Source organism: Bos taurus, chromosome Y (assembly GCF_002263795.3).
Source record: "Bos taurus isolate L1 Dominette 01449 registration number 42190680 breed Hereford chromosome Y, ARS-UCD2.0, whole genome shotgun sequence".
In the NCBI taxonomy this organism is placed as follows: domain Eukaryota; kingdom Metazoa; phylum Chordata; class Mammalia; order Artiodactyla; family Bovidae; genus Bos; species Bos taurus.
In genome coordinates this window covers 17063688-17084609 of record NC_082638.1, presented here as the reverse complement: position 1 = coordinate 17084609, position 20922 = coordinate 17063688, and the positions used below count along the sequence as shown (strand labels likewise).

General features: G+C 44.8%; 1 pseudogene; it reads left to right on the top strand.

Moving 5' to 3' along the window:
- The first annotated feature begins 2446 nt into the window (after window positions 1–2446).
- Window positions 2447–16259, top strand: LOC132344434 (zinc finger protein 280A-like; annotated as a pseudogene).
- Window positions 16260–20922: the final 4663 nt, after the last annotated feature.

Genomic DNA, 20922 nt, shown 5'->3' with positions numbered 1-20922 from the left:
GTGGAGACATTCCAGGCTGTACTCGATGGCCTGGACATCCTACTTGCTCAGGAGGTCCGGCCCAGGTGAGGTCGACCTGGCAGAGTGGTGGGGCCTGGGGGTGTGAGCAAGATGCAGCCAGGGCAGGATGATGAGCAGTCACCTGGGAACAGGCGTTCGGGTGAACAGGACTGGTTGAGGGGCAGAGGAGACAAAAGGCATGTGCTCCCGCAGTGTCTCTTAAAGTGGGGAACAAGGGGGCTCCTGAAGCTGGAGGAGCTGTGGTGTGTGGAGTGCAGAGCCCTCACGGGGTCCTGGTGCCTGTAGGCCTCTGCACAGCTCAGCATGTCCCCTGCGGCCCTGCAGGCGGTGGAAGCTTCAGCTGTTGGACTTGGGCCAGAACTCCTACCAGAACTTCTGGACCACGTCGTCCGGCATCACGGCCAGCGTTTGCTCGCTTCTGGAGCCTGAGCCAGCCCAGCCCATGCAGAAGAGGCACAGGGAGGAGGCACAGGCGGGGCTGAAGCTGGCATGGGCCCCTGTGCAGGTGCTGGTCAACCTGTGCCTCAAGGAGGATACCCTGGACCAGACCCTCTGCTACCTGCTGAAAAAGGCCAAACAGAGGAGGAGCCTGCTGCACCTGTGCTGCCAGAAGCTGAGGATCTTTGCCATGCCCATGCAGAGTATCAGGGGGATCCTGAAGGTGGTGCAGCTGGAATCCGTCCAGGACCTGGAGGTGAACTGCACCTGGAAGCTGACCACGCTGGGCAGGTTCATGCTGCACCTGGACTGGATGGGCAACCTGTGCTGGCTGCTGCTCTGGTGCATCCATGTGTTGCTGGACACAGCCCTCAACCAGGAGGAGCATTGTGTCGGTCAGCTCACGGCCAATTCCTGAACTTGCCCCACTTGCAGGAGCTCTACCTGGACTCCATCTCCTTCCTCGATGGCTGCCTGCACCAGGTGCTCAGGTAAGGTGTGGTGCCAGCTCCACAGAACAGAACAGGCCTCTCTTATTTTGTTACCATTGGGCTTCTACTCTGTGCCCCCTGGGAACATTGCCAGGGGGTCCCGACCACTCAGAAGTCTTCATGATGCCCCGGCTCTGCCCCTGGGCATCTTGTCGGGTCACCTCCCTGATGAGAGTCAGAGGTGTGGGCTAGGTTAGATGCTGTGAAAGGGGACTTCTTGCTGGCAGTCCGCATGGTTGGGGTCAGGTGTGATGCCTTTGGGAATTCTTTCCGATAGAGTGATGTCTTAGCTGAGGTGATGACAGATAACTAAGCGTGGAGGACATTGGTCCATCAGGTGTAAGTTTTGAAGTCGAAGCTCTGTCTCTCCCTCCCACCTGCTGCTTCTGTTCTGAACTGTTTTAGGCTCCAGGTGAGCTGTGGGAAGTGGGTGATTCTGGAGATGAAAAGGAGGGATTAGGAGGGAAAATTGCAGTTCCTAAGCAGTCCAGAGAAGAGAAAAAGTCAAATAAGCATCATTGTTGAAGTGGCTCCAATCTCTCTAAGTCCAAATTACAATTATTATTTTCCTCTAAGACTTCTGAATACATAGGAAATCCTCAGTAACAGGTTATCATTCTGCCTTGAACACAGTGATAAAAGCTGAGAGGATGCAGCCTAGTCTGTCTGTATGAATGAGTTGCATTGATTCCCTTTTTGGCAGCTGCAAACTCCAAACATTATGAATAAATATGTTCACTGAGAAAACAGAAGAAAGAAAGAAAAAGAAGAAAGAAAGAATTGTAGGTGGTGATGGACGGTTTGTGGCCCCCGAATATCTGGGGGATATTCACGCAAGGATCGTCTGTAACTGCTGGGACCCAGGAGCCCATGTCCACTGCATCCATCCTGCCATTGAATTCAACTAGTTTTGTCCTGTAAAAACATCTTAATTCCTGCTAACCAAATACTAGTAAGCTGAAATAGGCAAATAACATTTGTTTACTGTTTGTTTCCCACATTGAAAATAGTTTCTCATTTTGTGCAGGGGGAGGTCATACCCATATGAGCATGACCTTCCCACTGGAAGACCCCTGCCTTCCCATCAAGAAGGTGAGAGGCCAGCTCCAAGCCAGTGAGATGCCCTGTATTTCAGTGAAATAGACCTCTCTTCCCCACATCCCGCCACCTGCCACCTCTGCCCCTGGGACTGACTGCCTTGCTTCTCCCCAGGTTCCTGAAGACCCCTCTGGAGACCCTGTCGATCACTAACTGCCAGATTTAGGAGTGAGACCTGAAGTGTCAGCCTGCTGAAGGACCTGGGCCTCAGCGGGGTCAACCTGACCAACCTCAGCTTGGAGCCCCTGCAGGTCCTGATCGAGAGGACCTCGGCCACCCTGCAGGACCTGGACCTGGATGAATGTGGCATCATGGACACCCAGTTCAGCACCCTCCTGCCCTCCCTGAGCCACTGCTCCTAGCTCACCACCTTCAGATTCTGTGGCAACCCCATCTCCATGGCCATGCTGGAGAGCCTGCTGCACCACACTGTGGGGCTGAGCAAGCTTAGCCACTTGCTGTACCCTGCAGCCCTGGAGAGCTATGAGGATGTGTGCAGCACCCTGCACTTTGGCCTCCTGGCTCAGCTGCATGCCCGACTCATGCAGCTGCTGTGTGAGTCTGGGAAGACCAGCATGGTCTGGTTCAGCACCCACCCCTGTCCACACTGCAGTGACCAGATCTTCTATGACACTGAGACCATCCTATGCCCCTGCTACATGCCTGCCTAGGCCAGCTCACGAGTTGCAGGCTTTGTCCCCCGCACTGGGACACTGTCATCCAGACTCACTGCATCTAGAAGGAACAGAAACCACAGTTTCAGACAATTGTTCAGTGCATGTGGGAAAAAGAAAGGTGATTTACAGTAGGTCAGTGGGGAGGGGTTGGTGGGATTTTTGGAGAGACGTGTTCCTACAAAGTTAGAAATGTGAATCTGAATTTTGGAGGGGGATTTTTGGGCTTGGGAGGTTGATGGTGTCATTACCCCTGTGTTGGATTGTCCAAAGAAATAAAGTGAACTTCAGTGTCAATTATTTGGTGTCCTCTGTGATCTGTGACAATGATTCTCCCGTTTCAACACATGACTCTCCTGTTAGTGGTTAAATAAAAGGGCCTGAGTGTGAGTGGGACCTAGATGCTCTCTGATAGGCAAGGATTGGCTACGGGAGTTCAGGGCACCATTTACCCACTCCCTGTGGTTCTCATTTCCAGGGCATCCACCTCCTCACTTATTTCTGAGGCCGTTCAATCAGTCATCAAATATAAGGGGTGTTCTCAGGGCCTGGAGTGAACTAAGTGTCCAGGAGTGAGCACTGCTGGAGAGAACCCTCTGCCAAGGGACCCTCGCTGCTAACCCCACACAGACCGTGGACTGGAGCATTTTCCCCAGTGGATTCAGTAGATGCAAAGCCTTCATAATGGACCCTGGGCAGTGCCAAGACGGATTCACTGTGCAAAATCAGGCCCGGAGTCCTGGGGGATATTCACCCAAAGACCATCTGGAGCCTCTGGGACCCACCAGCCCGTGTCCACTTTCCTACTGCTCAGCCGTATTTGACTCTTTGGGACCCTGTGGACTGTAGCCTGCCAGGCTTCTCTGCCCATGGAATTCTACAGGTGAGAATACCGCAGTGGGTAGCCATTCTCTTTTGGGAGATCTTCCCAACCCCGGGATTGAACTGGGGTCTCCTGCATTGCAGGCAGATTCTTTACCATCTGAGAAGCCAGGGAAGCCTCCAGTTTCTGAGAGACAACCCAACATCCCTGAATCCATTGTCTAAGTGTGCTTTTATGCCACTAATATCCTTACACGTTTTATTTTGATTTTACATTAATAAAAACCTTCACACACAATTATTTATTCAAAGGCTGATGGAAATCCATTCCCAATCATCAAAAAATGTCACTTCCTAGTTCAGTATTTCAGTGTTGAGGGTAACTTGGCATTTTTCTCCTTGGTGTGATTCATCTGTAACTTTTTTTTTTTTTTTTTTTTTACAAAACCTTAATCCTTAAGTTTTTACCTTAAGCCACATGGTAAAGATAAAATTTCCTCCAAATCCTGGTTCTCTGCCAACCTGGCCACACTATGGCTTTTAACTAATTCTCTTTGCCCATCAGAGCTCTTTGCTGAGACCAAGTCCTCTAAGAGTCAGAGAAGATTTAGCAACTAAACAAAATAACAACACCCCTTCAGAGTGGAGGGCTCCAACTATACCACTTTTTGTGACCGAAGGAGTTGGGACAGGCATGGACCACCAAAATTTTGATCTAGGAATGTCCTGGAAATTAGCATCACCTTGATTTGAGCTTTCCTGGTCGCTCAGATGGTAAGGAATCCACCTGCAATGCAGGAAACTCAAGCTTAGTCCCTGAATGGGGAAGATCCCCTGGAGAAGTTACTGGCTACCCACTCCAGTATTCTTTCCTGGAGAATTCCATAGAGGAGCCTGTTGGGTTACAGTACATGGAGTCACAAAGAATCAGACAGGACTAACACTTTCACTTCACCTTTAATCCTGTGGGTAAGCAGGTGGTGCAAGTCGTCATTGATTGAGTTTTTCAATGGGTCATGGTCCCTTATATTTTGGCCCCTCTCTGTCCCACCCTTGATCTAAGCTGCAAAACCATCCTTTTATGATTTCTTACTCAGGGAATTAGAACTGAGAGCAGAAGCAGCAAGAAGCCAGAAGCTCTGCACTGATTAGATGAGAATGAAGGAGGAGAGTGAAAGAGCTGGCTTAAAACTAAGTATTAAAAATACTAAGATCATGGCATATGGCCCCATTACGCCATGGCAAATAGAAGGGGAAAGTGTGGAAGTACTGACAGATTTCCTCTTCTTGGGATGTGCAATCACTGTAATGTTGATGGCAACCATGAAATCAAAAGATGGTTGCTTCTTGGCAGGAAAGCTATGACAAACCTAGACAGTGTGTTGCAAAGCAGAAACGTTACTCTGCTGACAAAGGTCTCCATAGTCAAGGTTATGGTGTTCCAAGTAGTCATGTACAGTTGTAAGAGCTGGACCACAAAGAAGGCAGAGCACCAAAGAATTGTTGCCTTCAAGTTGTGGTGCTTGTGAAGACTCCTGAAAGTCCTTTGAACAGCAAGGAGATCAAACCAGTCAATCTTAAGGGAGATCAACCGTGAATACTTGTTACAAGGATTGATGCTGAAGCTGAAGGTCCACTCTATTGGTCATGTGATGTGAGCAGCTGACTTACTGGAAAAGTCCCTGATGCTGGGCAAGATTGAGGGCAGAAGGAGAAGAGGACAACAGAGAATGAGATGGCTGGGTGGCACCACCAATGCAATGGACATGAACTTGGGGAAACTTCAGGAAATGGTGAGGGACAAGGAGGTCTGTTGCCCTGCAGTCCATGGGGTTGCAGATACAACTGGGCAAATGAACAATAACAATCTGTTGAGATAAAGCTGTTCCAGGGACAGTAGAAGAGGAAAATGTTTGTGAGAACAATGGAAGTGCCAAGTTCTCCTCTAGAGATGGAGGAAGTGGGTAGAGGCTGCCCAAATGGGTGAGTGCTCTCTTGAAAGGTGTGCCTTTTGGCCACCTTGTAGAATCCACTTCTCACACAGCCCTGATTTGTAGGTCAGCAGGCACCAACCTGTGTCCTGAGGGACTGACCTCCTCCTGGGTACCAGGTTCTCAGTTGGTATGAGATGCCCAGCCCTGTTGGTGGACACTCAGGCTGACCACATGTCACCCCATGGCCACAAGCCCAAGGGAGCTTCCTCCTTGACCGCAGCAATGGACCTGGACTGGACTTGGCCTTGGGGGTGTCCATGGAAGGAAAGGTGGGAAAGGTCATGTCTGTCTTTCTTTTTTGTTTCTTTTGTTGGCCAGCCAACGCAGCTTGCTGGATCTTAGTTCCCCAACTATGGATAGAATCCATGCCCTCAGCAGTGAAAGTGCAGAGTCCTAACCACTCCAGGACTACCAGAGAGCTCCCAGTAGGCCATTTCTTGAGCCTGGCAGATGGCCCAGGAGTCTGACGTTGGCTGCTGAGAGGCAGCCTTCTATGGGTCAGGCTGGATGAAGTCACCAAATATCCCTCTCTCCCTGACCTCTGGGAGCTCTGTGACCATGGCCCATATCATAGAAACTTCTGGAGGTTGAGAGAACTGAAGGACAACATACCCACTCCCCACTCATATTCCTTTCCTGGCTACAGACCCAAAGGCCTTCCAATAAATTCATCTGCTCTCAACCCATCTACAGAAAGCATGCTGTCCTCCTTCCTGGAAACCTTCCCTGAAGAAGAGGTTTAAATCATGTCCTCTGCTTCTTCCTAACCTAAAATGTGAAGGCTTTTTTGTATATCCGGTGATAAGCTTCTGCTAGACAGCTATGGGTTTTATTCCTTTTTTTTTTTTTTCCGTTAAAACACATACTCCCCTTCACATCCAGGATGATTTGAGCACAGGCCTCGCTCTGTTCTCAAGGTTCTGTCCCTCACAGTTTAGGAGAGAAGTAAAGAAAGTTGGGGCCAGAACGAGAGTTGGGTGGGGACTTTTAGCAGCAGTGGTCTGCAAGAAGGGGTCTATAGGAGCAGGCTGTGTGCTGGAAAATCTGGATGGGTGGGCATTTGTTGATGTTTAGGAGTCACCTGGGAGCCGAGTCATCACCTGCATACCCTCTACCTGTCCTTGAGGTGAGCCCTCTCTAGGGACTCCTGATCTAAAGCCCACATTAATGTACTAAGGACCACAAGAAATACAAGAGACTTAAGCAACAGGAAATTGTTTTCTCCCAGTTCTGGAGGCTAGAAGTCTAGGATCAAGGTGATTACAGTGTGGTGTCTCCAGAGATCTCTTTTCCTGATGCACAGACAGCTGCATTCTCCTGTCCTCCTGTCCCTTTATGTCCATGCATCCTTGATGTCTTGTGTGTCCTAATTTCTTTTTTTATTTTTTTCTGGCTGTGCTGCTTTACTTCTGGGACTTAGTTTCCAGACCAGGAATTGAACTTGGGCCCTTGGCAGTGAAAGTTCTGAGCCCTAACCACTGGCTTTCAGGGAATTCCCTTCTCTCTTTTTATATAGAGAACCATCAGATTGGACTAGGGCCTACCCTAGTGACTTCATTTTAACTTAATCACCTTGTTAAAGATATAATCTACAAATATGGTTACATTCCAAAGTGTTGGGGGTTAAGGCTTCTACAGATAATTTTTAAATGAATTAATTTATTTGATGGCACCAGATGTTAGTTGCGGCATGTGGGGTCTTTGGACTTCCTGGCAGCACGTGGGATCTAGTTCCCTGACCAGGGACCGAATCCCAGCCCCCTGCACTGGGAATGGAGAGTTTTAGACACTGGATCATTGGGAAAGTACCCTCAACATAGGATTTTGTAGGACACAATGAAGCCCAAAACAGAGTTGATGGTAGGGTGATTTGCCTGGCTACACATTAAGGTGTAGCTACACGTTGCACCCTACCTGCTCCTTAGAAATATCTGAGACCTTTAATAACATTGACTCCCTGGTCCCATTCCTGGAGATACTGATTTTGTGGGTATAGAGTAAGATCGGCAGAATCAACCAGAACATCAGTACTTTTGAAAAGCTCTCTAGTACTCACTGTTTAATATGCACATCTTAAACAGCCTGGGCAACACCTGGAGCTTGTGAGAAACTCAGACTCTCAGGCCCCACCCACAACTGTTGGATGAGAATGTGTTTTTGCACAAGACATGTAGGCAATTCCTTAGATTCACTGAGGGTTAAGAAGCACAGCCCAGGAGATTTGCAAGTGTGGCCCAAACTGAGATGCTTGGATCCAGATCTCTGAGCTTTGCTTATACCCCAACTTCCTTCAATACGAAAGACAGCCAGAAGCCCCAAGAGAGAGTGTGGAGGTCCTAGAATCTCTGAAGGGTGGTGGGGAGGATGAAGCCCCCAGCTCAAGCTACATCAGATTGGTTTATTGAATTACTAATAATACGCTCCTCCCAAGGCAGGTGCTCAGTGTGTCACATGAAGAAAAAAATGAATTCCTGACCCTCAAACTTCAGGTCTCCTGAAGGAGTAGATTCTTGGATATTTTAAGCATGTTTTTTATTGTTGTTTGGACTCCCCTTGTGCCTCAGCTGGTAAGGAATCTGCCTGCAATGTGGGAGACCTGGGTTTGATCCCTGGGTTGGGAAGATCCCCTGGAGATGGGAAAGGCTACCCACTCCAGTATTCTAGCCTGGAGGATTCCATGGACTGTATATAGTCCATGGGGTCACAAAGGGTTGGACACGACTGAGGGACTTTCACTTTCACTGTTGCGGTTTAGTTGCTATGTTGTGTCTGAGTCTTTTTTGACACCATAAACTGTAGCCTGTCAGGATCCTCTGTCCATGGTATTTCCCAGGCAAGAATACTGGAGTGGATTGCCATTTCTTCCTCCAGGAGATCTTTCTGACCCATTGATTGAACCCAGGTCTCCTGCATTAACAGGTGGATTCTTAACTGCTGAACCACCAGAGATTAATCTTTCCCAAAGTATTGGATGATTGTACACCCTGGGACTCACTTTACTTCAGAATCAAGTAAGGCAAACATTGAACTTTCAGATTCCAAGGACCCCTCCTCTGGCAATTTCAGTTTCTTAGGTGTGTTATGCAGCCCTGGAATCTCTATGTTTAACAATGTCCCAGGTGATTCTGAGATTTGAGCAATCTTTAGAAGCATATGAACGTGAAAGTGTTAGTCATCCGGTTGTGTTTGACTCTTTGCAAACCCATGGATAGTAGCTCCCCAGGATCCTCTGTCCACGGAATTCTCAAGGCAAGCATACTGAAATGGATAGCCATTCCCTTCTCCAGGAGATCTTCCTGAACCAGGGATCAAACCCCGGTCTCCTCTACTTCAGGGAGACTTTTTACTGTCTGAGCCATCAGGGAAGCCTAGAAGCATAAATACGTAGTCAACATTTTCCTTCCTTTCCCCTAAGTTTTTGCAAACATTTAAAAATTGACATCCAAAATGTTTTTATTGTAAGTATAAACACATTACAGGATGTACCTTTTGGCATACAATAAAAATAAACCTTTTAAGTAAATCGAACTAGGAATTCCCTGGCAAACCAGCATTTAATGCTCAATGCTTTCACTCTGATGACCTGGGTTCAGTCCCTGGTCAGGAAACTAAGATCCTGCAGGAAGTCTAATGGTGTGTCCATAAATAAATAAAACTGTTAATATCATGCTTTCAAATATATCCAGAAGAATGTAAAGAGCATGGAATTTTAAAAATATATATTTTTATTCATTTATTTGTCTGCCTCAAGTCTTAGTCGTGACATGCAGGATCCTTCATCCTTTCTACTCCCCTCTGGTACATGGGATCTTAACCACCACATATTAAACCCACATTCCCTGCATTGAAAGGCAGATTCTCAACCACTGGACCACAAGGGAAGTCCCTAGCCTTGGGTTTTGATACTCACCAACATTGCAGAAGGACGTGGCAACCACTCTAGCATTTTTTTCTGGAGAAGTCCATGGATAGAGGAGCCTGGCTGGCTATAGTCTATGGGGTCACAAAAAGTCAGACACAAATGAACAACTAGGCACAGCACTCACCATCAACCATCTTAAAAGAGTATAAAAAGAGCTGTTTCTAATGGTCAGTTTTTTTTTTCCCCCTGCTTCATTGAGATGTAATGGACATATATTGTGTAAATTTAAGGTGAACACATGTTGATTTGATAAGAACGGTGTTTTTGATGTTATATCTGGTTACAACACTTGAGATCATGTTCATCAGTGAACTTCGTTCTTCTTCTAATTCAGTGACTCTGTTACTTTATAAGGAATGGAAATACACATATTTCTTCTCTGAAATCTTCCCTCTGCCTAAGAATCTGTGTGCACAGGGCTGTAAAGGCAGTGGGAGGGAAAGCTTGAGATATAATCTTGGTGGTGCAAAGGGGAAGGAGAGAGAAGAGGAGGAGTGAGGAAGGAAGGCAGAAGGATGGGGACCAGGGTGTGACCTGACACCCCTGACCTGGTTTAAGAAAGCATGAGCCCCTGCCTAGAAAAAGCTCCTGGGGTTCAGCATGAAGATCCACAGTGAGGACCCTGGAAATTCAGTGGGTGCTGAGTCTTCAAGTGCAGATCATTTGGGAGTAAGCTTGCTTCCTGCCCTCCTCACCCTACCCGCCAGCCCCAACCCACCACTCTTGCTCCCAGAAGAGGACAGGGGTTTGCTGTTTGCAGCTGGAGAATTTTCTGGTATTGGAAGAGAACCCCTGCCTTTTTAGGTTCCTGACATCTTCCCGAGCTCTGTTGGAAGAGCTGTGTGGACCACCTTCCCCTGCCCTTAAGCTATTGAACCCCAAATAACTAAAGATGCAGACAAACCGGAGATAAGGTGGTGGGCCTCTGGATGCCAGAGAGGGAAGTGGGGATTCTCACTACACTGAGACCTGGCAAACAGCCCCTGGGCGGGGCCCTGAAGTCCCACCCACATTCTTTAGTCTCTCTAACAACTTGGTAGAAAGGTTTCTAGTTGAAAGATCCCATGGGGAAAAACTGGTTCAGAAACCTGATTGGAGCCCCATTTGGATACTATGGACTGGATTAGAATGGGATTTCAAAGGCTTGGAATCTCCTGATCCAGCCTCACTGAGAAAAGGCTTTTGGAGAGCCAGGTAGGAGTTTCACGGACCCTGGACACAGGAAGCGGTGCTGGTATTTCCAGAGAAATCTTTCTGGGGCGTGGCGAAAAAGACACTCCAGCTTCACCCTCCACTGGGGCTCAGAATAGGAAGTGTTTAGCTGCACTAAGTCAACTGGAATTCAGGAGCTGATGAGCCATGGGGTTTGGAATGCTTCATTTTGTTCTCTGCAGCCATGAGTTTGTAAAATTTCTCTGTAAAGGGCTAGCGAGTAACCGGCCATTAAGGGCCAATGCAGTCTTTGCCATTATCAGTGTGAAATAGCCTCCGGCAGTGGCAAATGATCACGGCTGTGTTCCAATAAAACTTTATTTGTGACACTGAAATTTAGATATCATATAGTTTTCACATGTCACAAAATATTCCTTTGTTTCCCCTCAAATTAAAAAAAAAAAGTAAAAATACTAAACATATTTTTTAAAGTTAAAAAAACTGAAAAATAAAAATCATTCTTAGGTTGTTGGTTGGGAGAAAAAGCAAACAGAAAGCAAGCCAATTTGTAAATTCCTGTCTAAACCATTTGCCTATATAATGCAGCTAACATCCCATTAGTGACTTGTGACATGAAATTAGTAGGCTGGATTCTGCTTATGAAAAATAGAAATTTCCATTCAATCTAAGATGACATCAGCTGTAAGATACAGCAGTATTCCTTTTTTTTTTTCTTTTTTTTTTTTTTTTGCCACACGCAGTGGCATGTGGGATCATAGGTCCCTGACCAGGGATTGAAGCCATGACCCTGGCCTGAAAGTGAGGTGTCTTAAATACTGGATCACCAGGGAAGTCACACAGCATTATTTTTCATACCACTATAAAATATTTATTTACATACATATGTATGTGTGTGTGTTCAGTTGCTTCAGTCATGTTTGACTCCTTGCAACCTTATGGACCGTAGCCCACCAGGCTCCTCTGTCCATAGGATTCTTCAGGTAGGAATACTGCAGTGGGTTGCCATGCCCTCCTCTAGGGGGTCTTCCTGACCCAGAGATAGAACCTACATCTCTTACATCTTCTGCATTGGCAGGGGGGATCTTTACCACTAGGGCTTCATTTACATACAACCAAACAAACTATGATATGCTACTAATGAAATGTGATCTGGTATCAGAAATGGTCAAATGTAAACTTTAGAATGTCCCTTAATGTAAATGAAACGTGTTAATGGCATGGAAGCTATCAACAAATGTATTATATGAAGAGAAATTTTGTTACAAACCCTTTATTTCAATGACCACTACTGCCCCTGTCAGCATCCAACTAACTTTCTCCCTTGCATGATAGTTTTAATTCATTAAGATCTGGACTTCATTAAATGCTTGGAGAAATTGCTTCTCAGCTTTTTTCTAAGATCAAGTGTAAGAACCTGGGGAGCCAGGAATTAGTGGGTCGAGCCTGTGGTGCAGATAAATGGTTGTATTAATAACAGTTACTATTTATTTATGCAGCAGACATGTAGCACTGACAGACACCACATGTTGTTCTAGGAACGAAAATACAGCAACCCAATAGCTCTGGAGGTGAATATGGCATGTGAGTTGGGGGAGGCTGTGATTTCTGACACCATGGTCAGCGAAGCCTGGCACAGAAACTGTGGACTGAGGCAGGTCAGGAGTTGGGTGATGGTACTTGAGACAGTGTCCAAGGCAGGGGGGAGCAGCAGAAGTCCTGAGAAGGCCCTGTCTTCTCTCCTCGGTACCCTTGGGAGATTGGGTCTGGGAACCCTGCACTCGCAGATACCAAAATCCATGGATGCTCAAGTTCGTTAAATAAAATGGTGTAGTCTTTGCATGTAACTTAAGGGGATGATCCCACATGCTTTAAATCATCTCCACATTCCTTGTAATACCTAATACAATGCTGATGCTGTGTAAATAGTTTCAAGTACATTGTAAATGCTATATATATACACATATATGTACATTCATATACTTGTATGTGTGTGTGTGTGTGTGTATATATATATATATATATATATGTATATATAGTTGCCAGCATATATGTATATGCCAGTATATATGTGTATATATATACATATATATATATATATACATATATATATATGTATGTATATGTATATATATGTATATGTCAGAGAAGGCAATGGCACCCCACTCCAGTACTCTTGCCTGGAGAATCCCATGGACAGAGGAGCCTGGTGGGCTGCAGTCCATGGATTCGATAAGAGTCGGACATGACTGAGCGACTTCACTTTCAATTTTCACTTTCATGCATTGGAGAAGGAAATGGCAACCCACTCCAGTGTTCTTGCCTGGAGAATCCCAGGGACTGGGGAGCCTGGTGGGCTGCCATCTATGGGGTTGGGCAGAGTTGGACTCGACTGAAGTGACTTAGCAGCAGTAGTAGCAATGTATATGTATACATAGTTGCCAGCATGAGAAAGGTTGAAGTTTTGCTATCAGAACTTTCTGGAATTTTTTAAAAAATATTTTTGATCCATGTATAGAGTCTGGTGCCTTCTGGACTCAGAGAGTGGAGGGAGTGAGGGGCACCCCCAAGGGACAGCTGGGGGCTCTTTTGGACATTTTATGTTGGTCAGCATTTCAGAGTGAGATTGGAGATCTATAAGGAAAATGGTGCCTACCAGCTCTCCTGTAGAGTTTAACAGGAGCACTGGGGTCACCATGGGGAGACAAGGCAAAAGTAGGAGCTGGAGAAGGAAGTTTAAAACAGTCATGTCACTTAACTGAGTTTGAGATGTTTCCTTATGTCTAAGGGTGTTAATAGTTATCTCAATGTTTCAGCCGATGATTAAGTCAGGTACTAATTTTGTCTTTTGAAAGAAATATAATCATCACCACTTATCTGCAGAGAATAAGTTCCAAGACCCCCAGTGGACATCTGTAACCTCACATAGTATCAAACCCTATATACACAATGGTTTTTCTATACAAACATACCTGTGAAGCAGTTTATTTTATAAAAGCACAGTAAGAGATTGGCAACTGCCTAATAATAACAGGAAAGTGAAAGTGAAGTCGCTCAGTCGTGTCCAACTCTTTGCAACCCTGTGGACTGCAGCTTACTACACTCCTCTGTTGATGGGATTTCCCAGGCAAGAATTCTGGAGTGGGTTGCCATTTCCTTCTCCAGGGATCGAACCCAGGTCTCCCAAATTGTAGGCAGACACTTTACCATCTGAGCCACCAGGGAAGGTGTAATAATAACATAGTACAATTATAACAATATATTTTATAACAGTTTTGTGAATGTAGTCTCTATGTAAAATATATTACTGTACTAATTTAGTGATTTTTTTTTTCACCCTAACTAAGCACTATGCTCTGTGGCCATACCTTTTGCAGTTTGAGGTTTGACAGCAAAAATAATCCAGATTTCTTTTCTCTGTTTCACATTCACCACAGATATTCTCAACCTCAGCATACAATTTTTTTCTTTTTATATCAAATTGAGAACTTCGATCTTTTCACTTAAAGGTAGCACTTAATGGATTCACTCTGTCATATCTAAATGGCCAGCATCACTCCACTTATGGTTTGGGGCCATTATTGAGTAAAATAAGGATGACTTGGTCACAAGCCCTGTGACATCTCAACAGTCATTGTGGTAACCGAGTTACAAATGAGTGAGATGTGCAGGCCTAAGTTCGATTCACATTCTGGGCAGGAGGAAGCAGGATGGTGTGAGATTCCAATCACACTCCTCAGAATGACATTCAATTTAAAACTTATGAGTTATATATTTCTGGAGTTTCCCACTTAATATTTTCGGTGAACAACTGAGGGTTAACTGAAACCACAGAGAGTGACACCTGAGATCAGATAGGATGACCTTGTTCTGTGGTTGCCTTTAGGTGGAAAAAACACTAGAAGGGGCCACTTGAAGCCAAAAGTGATTGTAAAGTGGCCCATTTCTTCCTGTGTGAGGAAGCACAAGCACACCACAACCCAAGAAAAAGACCACAGGGTCCAAATCCAGAGATGAGGACAATGATGATGCTGAGGTCATCTTTGTTGGAGTGCAGCACATCAATGAGGATGCTGAAACCCTCTTTATCAGAGTGATTTCAAGTTCAAAGCCAGTCATTTCTAACATTCTGAACAGAATGACCAGGGACTCATCTTTAAGAAGAAAGAAGGGCCATTTGCGTCAAGATCCCTCCTGCACGTTGCAACCTACAAATCTCAGGATCCCAGCATCAGAGCCAGCGGCCGTATCACCAGCTTCTCAGTCTGAATGTGGAAGAAGAGACAGTCCTATTGTTTTTGAGCCTTCATCTAAACCTGATTATAAAACACGCTCTCTGGAAGCTGTGCTTCAAATTCAGAACTGCTCTCTCTGTGGCCTCATTGTCTATCTGGAGCTGGTCTCTATTAGGAGGCAAGGATGAAAGTCCTCTTAATTCAAAGCAATGTCCCACTTCAGATGTAAAATGTCACAGTGGGAATCCCAAAAGACCCAAACTCAGCGATGGAATCCCGGGGGGACCTGCCTCCACCATGGCCCCTCCTGGTATCTCTCCTACAAAGGACACAATTATGACCTTGGAAGATCTCCCAACCTCACCAAGCCATGTTCACAGCGGGGCATCATTTTCACGGACTCAGGCAAATGACCAATCATGCTTCAGTCTTATAGATCCAGACAGAACATGTAGTTTGGAAGGGCTGGAGAAAACGGACTTTTTGACTCTTGCAAGTCAGAGCAAAACTTTTGATCCCATGAAAGGAAATCTGATCATGTTACTTGATGACTTTTACTATGGACAGCATACAAGAGATTGGCAGCCAGAACAGAAGACTCACAAAGCCTTTAAATGCCTCAGCTGCTTGAGAGTTCTAAAAAATGTCAAGCTTATGACCCACGTGTGGAACCATCTGGAGCTTAAGAGGCAGAAGGGTGACAGCTGGGAAATCCACACTACCTGGCAGCACTGCCACCACCAGTTTCCCACCCCATTCCAACTGCAGTGTCACATTGAAAATGTCCATGCTTCCCAGGAGCCCTCCACGGTCTGTAATATCTGTGAATTGTCCTTCAAAACAGATCAGGTTCTCTTACAGCACATGAAAGACAGTCACAAAACTGGCAAAATGCCCTATATGTGACATGTTTGCAATTACAGATTGTCAGCCTTGGCCGATGTAGAGATACATTTTAGAAAGTGGCATGGAAACATGAACAATTTGCTTTGTCTGTTTTGCCTCGAAATTTTCAAACTGGCCACATCCTTTGTAAATCACGCTTGGAGGCACTGAAACAAGAGGGTCTTTCCATGTTCCAAGTGCTGGCTACAGTGTTTGAAAATGAAGGAAAAGACAGACAGCCAAATCAAGAATCATCAGTCATTCAAAAAGCCAGAGCAATTGTCGGGGTTACCTCCTGAAACAGAGGTCATGATCCAAACTTCAGTTCAGCTGGGACTGAGAGAAACAGCATCCATCATTGTGAGGAACACTGCCGCCCAAGTGCTACCCAGAAAAACTACAAAGAAGATTGACTACAAACACAAAATATTCCAGACGTTTTGCAGCAAGTGATCTGGCTAAAAAATTATGTTCTACCCACCTCCAGAAATGAAAAAAAGCCCTGTTGAGGTTCAGCCAGCTGTACATAAAGACTCTGCCTGGCTTTTGTTGTTCAGTTTCTCAGTCGTGTCTGACTCCCTGTGACTTTATGAACTTTAGTATGCCAGGCTTCCCTGTCCATCACCATCTCCTGAAGCTTACTCAAACTCATTCCATTGGGTTGCTGATGCCATCCAACCACCTCGTCCTCTGTCACGCCTTCTGCTCCTGCCTTCAATATTTCCCAGTATCACATTTTTTTTTTTCCCAATGAGTTGACTCTTCCCATCAGGAGGCCAAAGTATTGGACTTTCAGTATCAGTTCTTCCACTGAATATTCAGGGTTGATTTCCCTTAGGACTGACTGTTTGGATCTGCTTGCAGTCCAAGGGACTCTCAAGAGTCTTCTCCATTCTCCATCACCACAGTTTGAAAAGATCAATTCTTTGGCACTCAGCCCTCTTTATGATTCAGCTCTTTCATCTGTATCTAACTACTGGGAAAACCATACCTTTGATTTTATGGACATATGTTGGCAAAGTAAATGCCTCTGTCTTTTAATATACTGTCTAGGTTTGTCACAGCTTTTTTTCCAAAGAGAGAATCTTTTAACTTCACGGCCTCTGTAACCATCCACAGTTATTTTGGAGCCAAGAAAATAAAGTCTACCTTACTGTACCTGAGATTGTACTTGCTTCATCTCTCTACTCAAGTAGCTTTGAAATCTCCATGTTCCTTCCTGGCCCCTCTCTGCTCCCCAAAGTAACCACTTCTCTGACCTCTAGCACAAGGGATTCATTTATTTTTATTTTTATTTTATTTTTTAACTTTACAATATTGTATTGGTTTTGCCATATATCAAAATGAATCCGCCACAGGTATACATGTGTTCCCCAATCTGAACCCTCCTCCCTCCCCATACCATCCCTCTGGGTCATCCCAGTGCACCATCCCCAAGGTTTGATGCACAATACAGGGATTCATTTTTATTTGTTTCAAATTTTAAATAAATAGAATCACACAATAGAGTTTCTGTTCCCTTGGTCTTAGTTTTCTTTTAAATAAGTGAGATGCATTCTTACTGTATGTAGCTGTGGAACATTCTCTTTCATTGCTGGGTAGAATTCCCTTGGATGAATGGGAATAGTCTTATATGTCCATTTTACATTGCCTGAAATTTGAGGCTCTTCTTTTGCCTTTTTGAACAAGCTGCCTATGAACCTGTGTGTGTCTTTCATAGTAATTTCTCTAGGATAGCCATATCTTTATGTCTAGGCATGAGATTTCCTGATAATGCATGTGGTAGTGGTTTAGTTTTTAAGTGGTATTGAACTCTTGCAACCCCATAGACTCTAACCCACCAGGCTCCACTGTCCATAGGATTTCCCAGGCAAGAATAACACAATGTGTTGGCATTTCCTTCTCCAGAGGATTTTCCTGACCCCGGGTTCAAACCTGTGCTCCTGCGTTGCAGGCAGATTTGTTACTGACTGAGCCATTCTAATATGAAGGTACAGTCAAGTGCTTTTTCAAACTCATTGAAGCAATGTGTATTTCCACTAACAGTATTTGCATTTCCATTTCTACCCAACACTTGTCACTGTCAGTCTGTTTCATCATATAACTGAGCAGGACCCTGCAGGGTTTTCCCAGGGAGACCACCCCCCGTCCATCCCCACCAATGTACCCTGTCTCTTATTTGTAGAAAAACTTTAGGTTCTAGACTTTTCATGAATTTCAAAGAACAAATTTAATTGGAAGTGAAAAACTGCAGAAACAAGAAAAAAATCAAGCAAGACAAACTTGTTGGTCAGTCGTGTTCACTCTTTGCGACCCCATGGACTGCAGCACACCATGCTTCTCTGTCCTTCACCATCTCCTGGAACTTGCTCAAGCTCAAGTCCATTGAGTCTGTGATGCCATCCAACCATCTGATTCTCTGTCATCCCCTTCTCCTCCTGCCTTCAATGTTCTCCAGTATTAGGGTGTATTCTAATGAGTCGGCTCTTCCCATAAGGTGGTCAAAGTATTGGAGCTTCACTTTCACCATCAGTCCTTCCAGTGAATATTCAGTGTTGATTTCCTGTAGGACTGACTGTCTTGATCTCACTGAAGTCCAAGTGACTCTCAAGAGTCTTCTCCAACACCACAGTTCAAAAGCATCAAGTGTTTGGTGTTCAGCCTTCTTTATGGTCCAATTCTCACATCCGAACATGACTAGTGGAAGAACCATAGCCTTGACTCCACTGACCTTTGTTGGCAAAGTAATGTCTCTGCTTTTTAATATGCCATCTGGGTTTGTCACAGCTTTTCTTCCAAGGAGCAAGCATCTTTTAATTTCATGGCTGCAGTCACCATCTGCAGTGATTTTGGAGCTCAGGAAAATAAAGTCTGTCACGGTTTCCATTGTTTCCTCATCTATTTGCCATGAAGTGATGAGACCTTTGACTGTGTGGACCACAACAAACTCTGGAAAATTCTTAAAGAGATGGGAATACCAGACCATCTGACATGCCTCTTGAGAAATCTGTATGCAGGTCAAGAAGCAACAGTTAGAACTGGACATGGAGCAAGAGACTGGTTCCAAAGGAACCAGGAACTAGGGAAAGGAGTATGTCAAGATTGTATACTGTCACCCTGCTTATTTAACTTATATGCAGAGTACATCATGAAAAATAATGGATGGCTGAGCTGGATGAAGCACAATCTGGAATCAAGATTGCTGGGAGAAATAGCGACAACCTCAGATATGCAGATGCTGCCACCCTAATGGCAGAAAATGAAGAGCCTCTTGATGATGGAGAAAGAGGAGAGTGAAAAGGCTGGCTTAAAATTCAACATTCAAAAAAATGAACATTGTGACATCTGGTCCCATCACTTCATGGCAAACAAATGGAGAAAAAGTGAAAATAACAGCAGATTTTATTTTCTTGAACTCCAAAATCACTGTGGATGGTGAATGTAAGCACAAAATTTTAAAAAGCTAGCTCCTTAGAAGAAAAACTATGACAAACATAGACAGCATTAAAAAAAAAAAAAAAAAAGCTAAGGCATCACTCTGCTGACTGAAGTTCTTATAGTCAAAGCTACAGTGGCTCAGACAGTAAGGAATTCACTTGCAATGTGGAAGACCTGGGTTCGACCATGGGAAGGACATCCCTGTAGTCCAGTGGTAAGACTTGGTGCTCCCAAATTAGGGAGTTCAAGTTCATTACCTGGTCAGGGTATTAGATCCCACATACTGCAACTAAAAATACCACATATGACAATTAAAAATCCTGTCTCCCACATGCTAAAATGAAGATTGAAGAGCCCTTGTGCTGTAACTAAGACCAAGCACAGCCAAGTAAATGAATAAATATTTGAAAGAAAGAAAAAGATATGAGAATTCCCTGGTGGTTCAGTGGTTAGGACTTGATGCTTTCACTGCCAATGGCCAAGGTCCAACACCTGGCTGTGGAACTAAGATCCCACAGGTTCCGTGGCATGGCCAAACAAATACCCAGAAAGATAATTGAGGAGGGAAGAATTTCCAAAGTTTGAAAATGAAGCAATATAACTGGACCCAGGCTGAGGATAGATTAAGGATTGCCAGGAACCCAAAGTGCAAAAGTGGCACCTCTGTAATTCACTGCTGCTGCTAAGTCACTTCAGTCCTGTCCAACTTTGTGAGACCCCATAGACAGCAGCCCACCAGGCTCCCCTGTCCCTGGGATTCTCCAGGCAGGAATACTGGAGTGGGTTGCCATTCCCTTCTCCAATGCATGAAAGTGAAAAGTGAAAGTGAAGTCATTCAGTCATGTCAGATTCTTAGGGATCCCATGGACTGCAGCCTACCAGGCTCCTCCGCCCATGGGATTTTCCAGGCAAGAGTACTGGAGTGGGGTGCCATTACCTTCTCCATCTGTAATTCACAAGCCTCTTTAATGTTGTGGTTTAGGCTCCTCCTACTCCTGCTCCTGAACCTAAATAACTTATTGCTCCTAAGAGATATTGTTATGGGAAAAATAAAATATTTAAGCTGAATGATATTGAAAATAGCAAATTTTTGAGACAGAGCTAAAGCAGTTTCATGTGTTAATGTGCATTACATTTGAAAAGAAGAAAGGTTGGCAAAAAAATGACCTAAGTCAGTGCTATTTCCAGAAGTTTCTGCAGCAATAGAAAAGTTTTAAATATTTGTTACATGTATGCCCTAACAAGGATGATCAGCCTTCACATATATAAATACATGTTTCTCTTCTGTGAGGTGACCTGTTTATATCCTTTATTTGAATTTTCAGATGGAGTGTTCATCTGGTAGGAATTTTTTTTTTTTTTTTTTGGCCTTGCTGTGAGAATTAAGGGATCTTAGATCTTCAACCAGGGATTGAATCTCTGCCCCCTGCAGTGAAAGCACAAAGCCCTAACAACCAGAACACTAGGGAATTCTCAATGAAAATGTTTTCTATGTCCTTGTCTAATATGCCACTTTGGAGATGTTAAAATGTAGCTAGTGTGACTGAGGTATTAAATCTTTGGGTGTGTTCAGCCGCTTAAGTCCTGTCCAACTCTTTGTGACCCCATCAGTGTAACCTGCCAGGCTCCTCTGTCCATGTGATTATCCAGGCAATAATACTGGAGTGGGTTGCCATTTCCCTTTCCAGGGGACCTTCCTGACCAAGGGATTGAACCCCTGTCTTTTACATCTCC